The sequence below is a fragment of the Pteropus medius genome, unplaced genomic scaffold, assembly GCF_902729225.1.
Source record: "Pteropus medius unplaced genomic scaffold, Ma_sr-lr_union100, whole genome shotgun sequence".
Taxonomy (NCBI): domain Eukaryota; kingdom Metazoa; phylum Chordata; class Mammalia; order Chiroptera; family Pteropodidae; genus Pteropus; species Pteropus medius.
Genome location: NW_024353908.1, coordinates 6,948,292 through 6,960,665, shown reverse-complemented (window position 1 = coordinate 6,960,665; position 12,374 = coordinate 6,948,292). Strand labels below are relative to the sequence as shown.

General features: G+C 36.3%; 1 protein-coding gene and 2 pseudogenes across 1 annotated transcript in view; all 3 read left to right on the top strand.

Moving 5' to 3' along the window:
• TAFA1 (TAFA chemokine like family member 1) overlaps positions 1 to 12,374 on the top strand; it is a 509,838-nt gene that overhangs the window by 453,255 nt on the left and 44,209 nt on the right. The gene's annotated exons all lie outside the window — the stretch shown is intronic.
• Positions 4,997 to 5,112, top strand: LOC120593831 (uncharacterized; annotated as a pseudogene).
• Positions 6,213 to 6,328, top strand: LOC120593830 (uncharacterized; annotated as a pseudogene).

Sequence of the window (12,374 nt, the reverse complement as noted above, 5' to 3'; positions counted from 1 at the left end):
ATAGTAATGGCCTTCTAGCTGCAATCTTCACAGATTTGCCCTACAAGTCACTACCAGAGTAATCCTCCTAAAATAAAACCTTTGTACAGTTATTTCTTACTCAAGAAAAGAGTGGATAAAGTACATAGTTATAAACATTTGTTCAGTATTTATAAACATTTGTCCTCCTGTATACCAGCACTGTGTATATTGTGGATACAAAAACAAAGTTTTGTTTCAAGAAGTTGGAAGCTTCTCCAGGAGAGAGGCAAGTTAACCAATTATTTCCATGTAGTGTGAGCTGTGCTGATGTAGAGGAAAGCCAAGGGCCATGGGAGACCAGAATGAGATATAGAAGTTGGCTGGAATGGTGGTAAAGGGATCAGCGAAGAATGCCAAATGAAGACAATGGCATTTCCACAAGTTAAAAGGCAAGGTAGCAGACATTCAAATTTTTGCCACACAACTTTTATTTCATGCTTCTCCTGATTACAAAGTCCTGATTTTCCTCAGGAAGATCACTTTCCTACTCTCTGCCTTCTGGTAGAACTGTCGGCAGACCACACTCAAAGGGTTAATCTAGTTCTGAGCCAGTTGAAACAACACATTCTTTGGCCAGGAAGATTGGTTTAGGCATGGGTATATGATCCAACTGGAACCAATTCAGTAACAATCTCCCTGGGATTTCTGGAATCTCAGAGCTTTGGGAGCTCTTGGAAGTCTTTTTACAACTCAAGTGGAAAATCTGCCTGAGATTGGAGTCAACACAGAGGAATAAAAAGACAGCAGAGGAGAGAAAGAAACTGGATCTTGTTGGCATAGTTTAAACCACTGGTGGTGATACCTAATCCTACCCATAGACTGTTGAGTCAATGGAACCACTAAATTCAATTTCTTTCTTAAACCAGTTGAGGTCATTTCTGTTGTCTCTTGCAAACAACATAAGACTTTACCAGATATAGGGAAGAAAAATATCTCCAGCCAAGGAAATAAGTACAAAGACATAATCCTGAGACATAATGGTACATGCAGTCCTCAGTATGTGGTCTGGTTTGGCAGCAGCATAGAACATGACAGAGGGAGTGACTTAAGAAGATATTGGTGGGACAGACTAGGCTCAGCTCATAAAGGATCTTGTAAAAGTTTTTAAAACATATATAAGGAGTCAGCAAACTTTTTCTGTAAAGGGTCAGATAGTAAATATTTTCAGCTTTGTGGGCCAAGAGGCCATATATGGTCACTTTCATAGTCAACTCCACCTTCACAGCATGGAAGCAGCCAATAAACAATATGTAAACAAATGAATATGTCTGTTTAGGGGTACCACAAAAAATGGGGGCCTTGGGAACATGGAGTGGAGGAGAGGGATTGGCCTGCGGACCACAATTTGCCAACATCTGATCTTTATAATGCTTCATGGGGCACAAAGCACCTTCACAGATGGGCCATTAATCTATTCAATGAGTATTTGCTGATCACTTGCTATTCAACAGGATCTGTTGTAGCCTTTAGATATGAAGCTACATTTAGCATACAGCCATGATTTTTGTCCCAGTTGAAGGAGAGTGTGGTAGGGTGGGAGAAAGAGACATAAAATAAATAAACAACAAAATAATTTGAGATAATGCTGATTATGATGAAGAAGGCCAAGCAGGGTGCTGTGATTGGAGGAGTCAGGGGGTTACTGCAGCTGAGATGGATTGGAAAATATATCTCTGAAAAAAAGTTCTTTGGGGCTAAGACAGATGAAGATACATTCTGGGAGAGACACATTCTGAGAAGAAACAGCAAGAGCAAAGACTTTAAGAAAGAATGTCTTTCACATATTTAAAAAAACAGGCAAAAAGCCATTGTGCCTAGAATTTATAGAAAAGAATAGGAGGTAAGGGGCGAGGTCACTCAGGGCTCTCAAAGTCATGGTATGCAGCTTGGATTTTATGCCCTGGGAAGCCATTAAAGGACTTTAAAGGAACATGATCTAACATATTTTATAATAGTGTTGTCCAATAGAACTATGTCACACATGTCATTTTCAATTTTCAAGTCACCATAGCAATAAGTCAAAAGAAACAGGTGAAATTAACTTTAATAATATATTTTCTTTAATCCCAATGCATCCAGAATATTATAATTTCAACATGTCATCCATATAAAAACTAATAAGGTATTTTACATTCTTTTTGTCTTTGCATTAAATCTCTGAAATTCATTATTTTATATTTACTGCATTTTATATTTACAGCACATCTCATTTGGAAATACTACATTTCCATGGTTTGATAGCCACTTATGTGAGTGACTACCATGGTGGAAAGCACGGTTTTAGAGAGAATAAGGAATGGAGTCTCAAGAGTAAAGGTGAAAGCAAGGGGACCAGTTTCAAAGGCTGTTGCAGTGGTGTAGATGAATGAAAGAATGTGGTCCAGGGTAATAGCAGCAGAGAGGGATTAATTTGAGATGTCTTGTGGAGAAAAGGTTGAATGAATTAGTCGGGAACCGAAGTGAAGAGAGGTATTTCTAGGGGTTGGTATAAATAGCTGGGTTGTTTGTTGGTTTCATTTTCTGAGTGAGCAAAGCCTAAGAGAGAATGAAGCTGGGCAGATGCAGAATGAGAAATTTGGGTTTAGATATATTAAGTTTGAGACGCCTATTAGGCATCCAGAAAAGCAGTTAAACAGAGTGGTTCTGTCCCAGAGCCATCATTAATCTTACAGACAGAGATAGTTTCTCATATTTCAAAATCTTTGAAAAAGCAAGTTTTAATCTGCATATACTTGGCCCACATTCTCCCCTTCTCCCTTCTCCTCCGCCTATTTGTAAAGAGATTGATTTCATTTTGCATGAGATGCTACAGTATTTTCAATTTAAATGGAAACCTCAAATAAATTGGATTTAAAATCTTCTCAGGGAAAAAGGAAACAATTTGTTTTCTGGGGTTTAATTTCAGAGCAAGAATTATAACCATGGCTATTTCAACCCATTCTTTGATCACCTTCCTGACAACACATGCTCTTGTAAAGGGAGAGGGATCGTTGAAATTTATAAGGGGTGGGGGTGGCTGTATCTACACACCAAAGAAGCCATGAAAGAGCTCATTGGTGGCAGTCCCCAGCCTCTAGAGCTTCTAATCCACCCAAAACAAACTGTCTTTTCTCTTCTTAACAATTTCCACAGCTACAGGCTACAAAACATCTCTTGGTAGTCAACTTCAATATAATATCTCACACAAACCAGCTGGGGGGAAGGTAAATGCTGTCAACTCGCCAGCTGGCTTTACCAGATGTTTACCTTAATTCCAGCCAGTTGTTTTTGGAATAACCATTTATCTGAATTAAGTTGCTCCACCCCAAACCACACTACATATATAACAATGGCCTAAATAAATTTAAATGTTTTTTTCTGCTTTGCTGCTTACTTCCTTAGAAAATTAGGAAAAGTCAGTCAATCCATTTCCCCTCCCTACTAACAAAGTTAGGATTAAAATTGTAAAACTGATGTACCTGATGGAAATTTACTGAACTACTATTGGTACAATATTGAAATCGTCTATACTTACCACATTTACCAGTTAACATCTAAGATATTTTCATTCTTCTCTGCCTCTTGACACTCCAATAAATGTAGGCAAATAATAGTTATTGCGAAAGACTTGTATGTCTAACTAATAAAGAATTCTATATTGAGTCGATTAAATTTTAATGCCCGGTTGTTCATTCATTAGATGATTCAGGCCCCCTTATTGTCCCTTTGCCTGAGGGCAGTTCACCATTGACTAGCAACTTGAACTATAATTTCCAGGAAAATTTTAATACTGAAATGCACATTTCTCCACACCAGAAAGCTAGTGTAAGGATTTAAGAGGAGAGCTCAGAATCAGTGACTCCACTCAAAGCATTGCTTGAAACATTTAAACTATATTTCATTTAAATTCAGCAACACGGAATTTTTTCCTTCCTCGCTAAGTTCTTATTAAAACAAATTTCAGCTGCCTAAATAACTAGTTGCGAAATGAGACTATTTTTGCTTTCTTTTTATCTACATCAGAGCAGTAAAATAAAGAACTGTGAAGAACACGTGATTATGTTTTGTTTTGCCTACGTAGTGTTTTTTAGAACTTTGGATTTGAAGGCCATCAGGCAAGGCATGCAATCTTACAGGTCTGGCCATTCTCTGTGGTTTGAAATAGGACCTTGTTCACAAGTTCAAGCCATCTGCTTGGTCCCTGGGAGTATTCCATTTGCAGCCCCTGAGCCACACCATGCCTCCACCATAAGCAAAGCTTGGGTTTTGAAATCAAGAAGACATGGGCTCAAATCTCAGCTTTGCCATTTACTACTAGCTCAGGGATTTGCAGAAACTTTCTTAATCTTTGTAAACCTCAGTTTTCTCATCAATCAAATGAGGATAATAACTCACCTTTTTATAGGGTGCTGTACTGTAGTCATAAAATAATGCATTGTACTTACCCAATACGTGGAAGATAGCCAAGCATTTAACAACGACCTCTCAAATCCGTGAAATGAAATCTTGTTTGATGTGAACATAGTAAATCCTTATAAAAGGTAAGCATTATGTTAATTACCCAGATGTCTTGACATCTGGGCATTTGGACGACTGAGTTATATATGTTTCATCTGAATACTTGCCATTCTGTCATCATAGCCAGTGCTTTATCCAGCTTTTCAGTAGTTTGGCGTTACTCTATGTGTTGTTGGTCTGCTTATTTCTGAAACTGTTTAAAACTAAATATAAATTTATTGTGATGCTTTATTTCCAGTAAGTTTTGACAATAAACCAAGGACAAAATAAAATAAAATAGCAAAAACTACAGCCCTTTGGGATTCAATTAACACAAGCAAGGTCATTCTCAAATTTATGAAAAGATGGAAATATTATGATCACTCAGAGAGTGTTTAAAACTTCAGAATTTGGACGTGGTTCCATAGTATAGCAGTTAGCACGTCTGCTTTACACACAGAAGGTCCTGGGTTTACACCCCAGTGGAGCCAGGTCCATGGTCTAAGGCCATGCCACCCTGAACAAGCCTGATGTCTGATCTCAGAAGCTAAGCAGGGTTGGGCCTGGTTAGTACTTGGATGGGAGACCACTTAGGAAGACCAGGTGCTATAGACATAAATAATAATAATAAATAAAAACTTCAGAATTTAATTGCAAATAAAAGAGAATGTTGATAGCCCAGAAATGTGACCTAAATCCAAAATATTATAATGTCAGGAAAGGTTTTGGGAAGATTGATAGTACTATAGAGCAAAGTTCAGGTGATTCTAATTACAGTCAGAAACTAGCAAGATTTTTTTTTAACATATTGTGAATTTCTTTTGTAATTTAAAACCTCTAGATTTGACAAAAGAAAAAAATAACCATGTCCATGGTTTTAATTTTTCACAGACAGTTACTTATGCTTTGTTATAAATGATTCACAAATTATGGCATATTTTGTGAATATGTATGTTGAAACTTTTGTCAGCATCAAACTGTTCTCTCTCTGTTTACCATAAAGGTGACGTGATAATTTATAAATTAATTTTATCAAAACATTAAGAGTCTTGCCGATAGCTCTGCTTATTTTTTTCATTGTGAGTGTTGAAGAATTTCCACAGAAAGAAAAACGCAGCTATGGAATTTGACATCCATGGGCCTGCATAAGTAGGACAAATTTCTTCCCTGTAGACACATCCACCCGCTAATAATGGGTTATCGGTAGAAATGGATATAAGCACATTTTAATATATACAAGTGCTGTGTTTGGAAGGCAGTACGTACCCCAGGCTTTTAAGGACAAAAATGCGGAGCATTATCTGGATTTGAATCCAGACTCTACTGTTGATCTTGAGCACATATGTCAAATTCCCTGAGCCACATTTTTTTTCATCTATATAATGGCACTAAAATACCTCTACCACAGGGTTTTGTGAAGATTAACTGAGAGGATAGATGTAAGATAATTGTGCTCAGTGTGTGATATTTGTTGTTGTCTCATTATTGTTAGAGGTAGGTTAGAGCAATTTCTATTTATCGATTTCCTTTATCTACCTAATTTTTCTCATCTCTAGAATGAGATCACATACCTTATAGGGTCACTGTGAAGACAGAGTACATGGCTCTGTTAAAATTGGCATTAGCAGACATGGTTCCATAGTGCAGCAGTTAGCACGTTCTGCTTTACATGTAGAAGGTCCTGGGTTCGCACCCCAGTGGAGCCACAGTACATGGTCTACGGCCATGCCACCCTGAACAAGCCTGATGTCTGATCTCAGAAGCTAAGCAGGGTTGGGCATGGTTAGTACTTGGATGGGAGACCACCTAGGAAGACCAGGTGCTGTAGGCATAAATAATAATAATAATAAATAATAATAATAATTGGCATTAGCAACAGAACCAATATGTATTATACACTTATGGATCTGACAGACTCTGAGCAAAATTCTTTACTTCTCTATTAATCTCATTTAATTCTCACAACTTTCATATTATTATATAATTATCCCCATTTGGAAGATAATAAAACTGAGACTAAGAAAGATTGAGGTAACTTCACAAGTCACATAGCTAGTATGTAGAAAAATTGGGATTTTAACTCTCGCATATTCAACTTCAAAGCCTTTGCTTTTCACCATTTTATCATAATACCAGAATTTACAGACTCAGATTGCTTTATACCTAGAAGGTAAATATAATGAATGAAATAAGCTGAATGGGAACTATGACAAAAGGGAAGAGCCTGCCTCATGTAAAGGGGTAGCCAACACCATGAAGCAATGAGGATCCAATGCTATCATGTATGTGATCTATCAAGAAAAGTCTGGAATCCAGATTTTCATATGAAATCTCCTGACTATTAAATGTTTATAGCTAATTTAGTTTATTTTAAATACTATAATAACTGAAAGAAATGTATCTGCAGGCCAAGTTCAATTTGCAATGTCAACTCTATACTATTCTCTAGAACAGTATGATCTGTAGATCCCTGATGGCCCCCTAAGACCTTTTCAAAGTGACTGTATGTTCAAAACTATTTTCAAAATAATTGTTTTTCCTCATTGTGTTGACATTTGCACTAGTGGCACAAAAGCAATGTTGGAAAGAATTGCTATTGCATTGGCATGAATAAAGGCAGTTTCTCTAAACTATATCAGTAACTGTTGTTTTATTCACTACCATATTCTCAAAGTAAAATAAAATTATGCCAATTTTACTTAAAAATGTCATTAGTAAGGCAGTAAAAATTATTCATTTATTTAATCTAAATTTTGAGCACACATCTTTTAAATAGTCTACATGATGAAATGGTAAGTTTATACAAAGTCTTTTTCTCTAGAAGAACTAAACTAATCAAATGGCAAGCTGAAGTAACTCCTTTTTTATGGAACACCATTTTTACTTAAACAATAAGTTGACAAACTATGGCTATTCAGATTTGGTATTTGGCAGAACATTTATTCAAAAAAAAAAGCAAGCCTAGAAAAACAACTGACAATACTTATTGCCAATGATAAAGCTCAAGTTCCAAGTGAAAAATTAAAATTTTAGAAAACTTAAGCTTAACAGATTCCCAATACTCAAAATACTTTTCTGGTGTGATTGGTAATTATATTAAAAATTGTGGAGTTTTTTTTTAAATATAGTATAACGACATATGTCAACATTTGGAAAATCTGCTTAACTCCATGAACCAATATTTTTCAGTGGATAATTCATGATATTCCAGAAACTTGCTTAGAGTAAAACCATTCAAAGTGTAACATAGACCAATGAATTCTCATGTAATTGATTACGAAAGTTCATTGATATGGTTTCGGAGCTAAACGTGACAACCACTTCTCCAAAATAGTGGTGTTCAAAGTGTTATTTATGGATGGTTATTTATGCCAATTTTACTTAAAAATTGTGTCAACACAATCCTGAGTAATTGTTAAAAATGTAATTTTGTGAACCTCATCCTAGACCGATCAAATCAGAATCTCTGGACGTGGATCCCAGAAATCTGCATTTTAACAAATCTTCCAGGTGATTCTGAAGCATTGTTCTATATCAAACTGTGTTGATCATCTACCTCACAGTAAAAAAAAAAAAATTGAGAATACACCCTCGATATATGAATACTTATTTATTTAGTCTAAATATTTCTGTACTGATATTTTATGAACATTAGGCAAAAAACTGAAGCATGCACAAAAAGTAAAAATTAGAGGATGATATGTTTTCTGTTCAATATATCGTAGTTCTGTCTAGAGTTTGGTCCATGTGGGTCTCCAGTTATAACTGCATTGTTCCATAAAAAGGTTTTGTAAGAACCCCTTTTCCTCCAGTAATTGAGCCTTGATAAATTAAGGATTGCCTCTTTTTGACTCTCTTCTATTTCAATCAGCGTCCCCCTCTCTTTTTTTTTTTTTCCTTATCAAACATTTTCCAAGCAGCTGTCTACATCAGAAACTCTCTTCTATAAAATTTAAAGCAGTAGAGCCCAGGGAGGCCAGACTACAAAGAGAATTTCAGAATGAGCTGCTTCTCTAATAGTCTGCATTTGCTTGTTTTTCCCTGAGTTCATTTGATCTCTCCATAAATGAAAGAAGAAACAAATGAATGAATCAGAAAGAAGTGTTTGCTCGACTTCTCTGTTGTTTCACTGTAGGCTTTCATTCTTGACTTTATTCATGGATGACTTTTTAATCCTAAAATTTCAAGACTTAGGAATGATAGTTGCTTGTGATGTTTCCATATTTATTTAACAGAGAAAACAAGAGATCAAGAATAAGCAACATTTTGTTGCTTCTTTTTCTTTTTGTTGGAAGGAAAGCCTTAAAGAGAAAAAAAAGGAAAAAAAAAATACTTCAAGCTCTCTGTGAACTCATTTGATTAAACCATATGTAAATATTTCTCACATTAGCCTGATTATAAGGATGAGCTGGGACAATTTTTTAATACAGATTTTTTTTTTTTTTTTGGCTCTACCCCAGATCTATTGACTATAATCTCTAGGGAAAGAACTGAGAATTTATTTTTTGACAAATACTTTAGATGATTCTTCTGATCAGGTAAATTTGGATACTTAGTGATTAGAAAGTTTGAAAACAGATTTAAAGGTAATAAACCATATTGCTAATTGCCTGTTGTAAATGTATAATATCTTCCTGCACTGAGCAACATTCCCTGGGGGCTTCATGGATAGAAGGATGAGGCAATATCTGAATTTGTGTCAACTCATCCCAAAAGCACCCAGTGGAGTCAGTATAGTATGATGGTTTGGAGCTCCCGCTTTGGGATCTGATAAACCAAGATTCCATTTCAATCTCTGATCTTACTTGCTGTGTATTATTTGGGGGGCTTCACATCTTTAAGCTTTACTTTCTTAAAAATCTGGGCTAAAATTATCAACTTTTCAGGGTTGGTGATAAGGGTTAAATATAACACCACACTTGGTCTAAATTTCAGACCCATTGCTACGCTGGTGATCAAGGTTTTAACCTGGTTAAGCCTCAGTTCTCTCCTGTATAAAACAAAGATAGTAGCAACTATCTGGGTCCTAGTCTGCTACTTAATGCTCAATATCTATTCTTTTCCTTCTTTGTAGGAGAATCCAGATTTATGCTGAGTATGAAATTGCACAGCTAAAAAATATACACTAATCTCCATTACAGAAATGTGGCCTTTGCAATGTAAACTCTAGATCTTAGATAAGTCTCCTAGAGAAAATTCCTCCCTTCTACCATTCGCTGCCAGAAAACAGATATAAAGACATCAATAGTCATCATGGATCATGCAATAATCTTAAAAATGGAAGTCACACACGATGAATGAATTCCTAATGATATCACCCAAACCTGGGCTGTTTAATTTCAAATAATTTTTCTTACAAGAAAACTAAGCCTATTATTCCTTTTTAAGCCTATTATTCCTGCACTAGGAGCCTATTATTCCTTTTTAAGCCTATTATTCTTGCACTAGGAGCTGAATGTGATTCCTAACTGATACACCACCTCATAGGGATTTTCTAAGGATACAATTAGATAAAGCATGTAAAACACTTATAACAGTGCCTGGCACATAGAACATGCTTTGAAAAATGAAAATTTTTGTTAAAACTGGTCTTGGATTCCACAGGACTTTGCAAAAGGAACATGCCGATTCCCCTCTGGACCATGGACAATGTGATTTTCAGTGAAGCTAAGTGACAGCCAGAGTGAAAAACAAAGGAACACAGTAGAAGCTCTGTTAGCCCTCTAACCCACACACCAGGCGAACATAGGCCACTTTCTAATTCATCTGAGTACTTCAGCCCTCACCAATCAAATCGTTTACTTAGCAAAGTTGCGCATCCAAACCTGTCTGTGCCTGATGCTGAAATACATAATACACAAAATAGATAATTTAATATATGAAAAATTCCCTTTGGCATGTGGGAAAAAATCATTTAAAAACTTAGAAGTATTCTGTGCTTTGCCTTAAATTTTCATTTTATTTTAAAATAAAACGGCATCAACGATGACACATAATAAACATGGCTTATACGAGAATGACTATTTGGAACCTCAAAATCTGGGCTCCTCATCCAAGAAAAGCTCTTGGCCTTACATTAGATTTGGCAAATAAGTGGACATTTAATTGTTTTAAGTTACAATAAAATGTATATGGGGTGTATGTATCAACTTGTCATTTATTGCTTTTACTGAAGTTTTCAACTCACTCATCAACTATGATTCTCAATCATTTTAGATTAAGGGGCACATTTTCAATCCCATCCAGAGCTCACACTGCCACAAGCATAGCCTGAGGACAGATATCTAAAGGAACTCAGGGTCGATTGCGAGGGTGCAAAAAGACACATGCTCCCCTGGCTCCCATGTGGATCCAGAAAGAAAGGAAACCAAGGAAAGAATTTACATCAAAGCAAGTTAGGCAACACCAAACTTTCTTTACAGGTTTAAAGAGAAAAGTGTCCTCTGTGGACAGTGATTTAAGAGGCATTCTTTGAAGTGCTCCTGTTTGTTCTGCAGTATTTTCCCACTTGCCTCTTGAAATAGAATGAGAGTGAAACTTCTTTTCTTCCAGCAGAAAAATAAGACAAATAATAGAGCTTTTCAAATCAAATATTTGAGAAGCTCTATTATTTGTGTCAATTGTTTGTCTAAAGAGTACCTGAAATTGTTCTCCTCTGAGACCTGGAATGAGGGTAGCAAGGCCTACCTTTGTATCTAACACGATCACTTTTAAAGTTTATCAGCACTTAAAGGGGGACAAATATATGGTGATGGAAGGAGACTTGACTTTGGGTATTGAACACACAATGCAATAGACAGATAATGTGTTATAGAATGATATACTTGAAATCTGTATAATTTTATTAACCAATGTTACCCCAATAAATTTAATAAAAATTTATTTTTAAAATAAGTAAATAAATGAAAGTGGTAAGTAAAGACAGAAAGAAAAAAAAAAGCCTCTATAGGTGTTTAATTGCAAGTAATCTATTGGATTTACTTGAAACATACCATGCAGCCTGGCTCCCCAAATCTGAAAAATCACTTCAGCATTGTTTCTTAAGTAGAATCTGATCTGTCAGTTATGTTACAGAGCAGTGCTTCTCAGGCTCTAATATATATTTAAATCACTTTGGGATCTGGTTAAAATGCAAATTTGTATTCAGTAGGTCTAGGTGAGGCCCTGAGACTCTGCATTTCTAACGAGCTCCTGGGCAGCATAGATGCAGTAGGTCAAGGACAACCCATCAGGTAGCCTGGGTATGGAGAAAAAAAAATTATCAGTAGCAAGTGTGAATAAATTAGGGGGGAATAAAGATAGTAGCATGTTGAGGTAGACAAGATAGTTGGCAAGACAGCCTTCATCAATTTCTTCCCTCTGTGCACATACACTGAGCCCCATGTTAAGTGGCTGAATTTAACTCCTCTCACCTTCAACCTGGAATAACCTTAGCATATGGTTGACAAATAGAATGTGAGAGAAGTCACATTCTGAACTTCCAAGGCCAGGGCAGAAGAAGCCCTACAGCTTCCGCTGGCGTCATGGAATGCTCCTGTTGGGATGATCCATATCAAAATCCAGCTTCAGTGCTGAAAGAAGCTCAAGCCACTTGGAGATGTCATGTGTAGGTCCTCCAGTCAACAATCTCAAAAAGCTCCCAGACAATAGCAGTTTCAGCTGCCAGCCCTGTAAGTAAGCCATCTTAGGCATCCAGGCCCATTGAAGCTTTAGATGACCAAAGATCCAAACTGACTACTGTCTCATGAGAAACCTCGGCAAGGGCCAAACAGCTAAGCCCAGTTGACTCACAAATTAAGATATCATGTTGTTGTTTTCAGCTACTAAATTTTGAACAATGGATAACTGGAACAGATATTGTTAAGCAAATGGTTAAG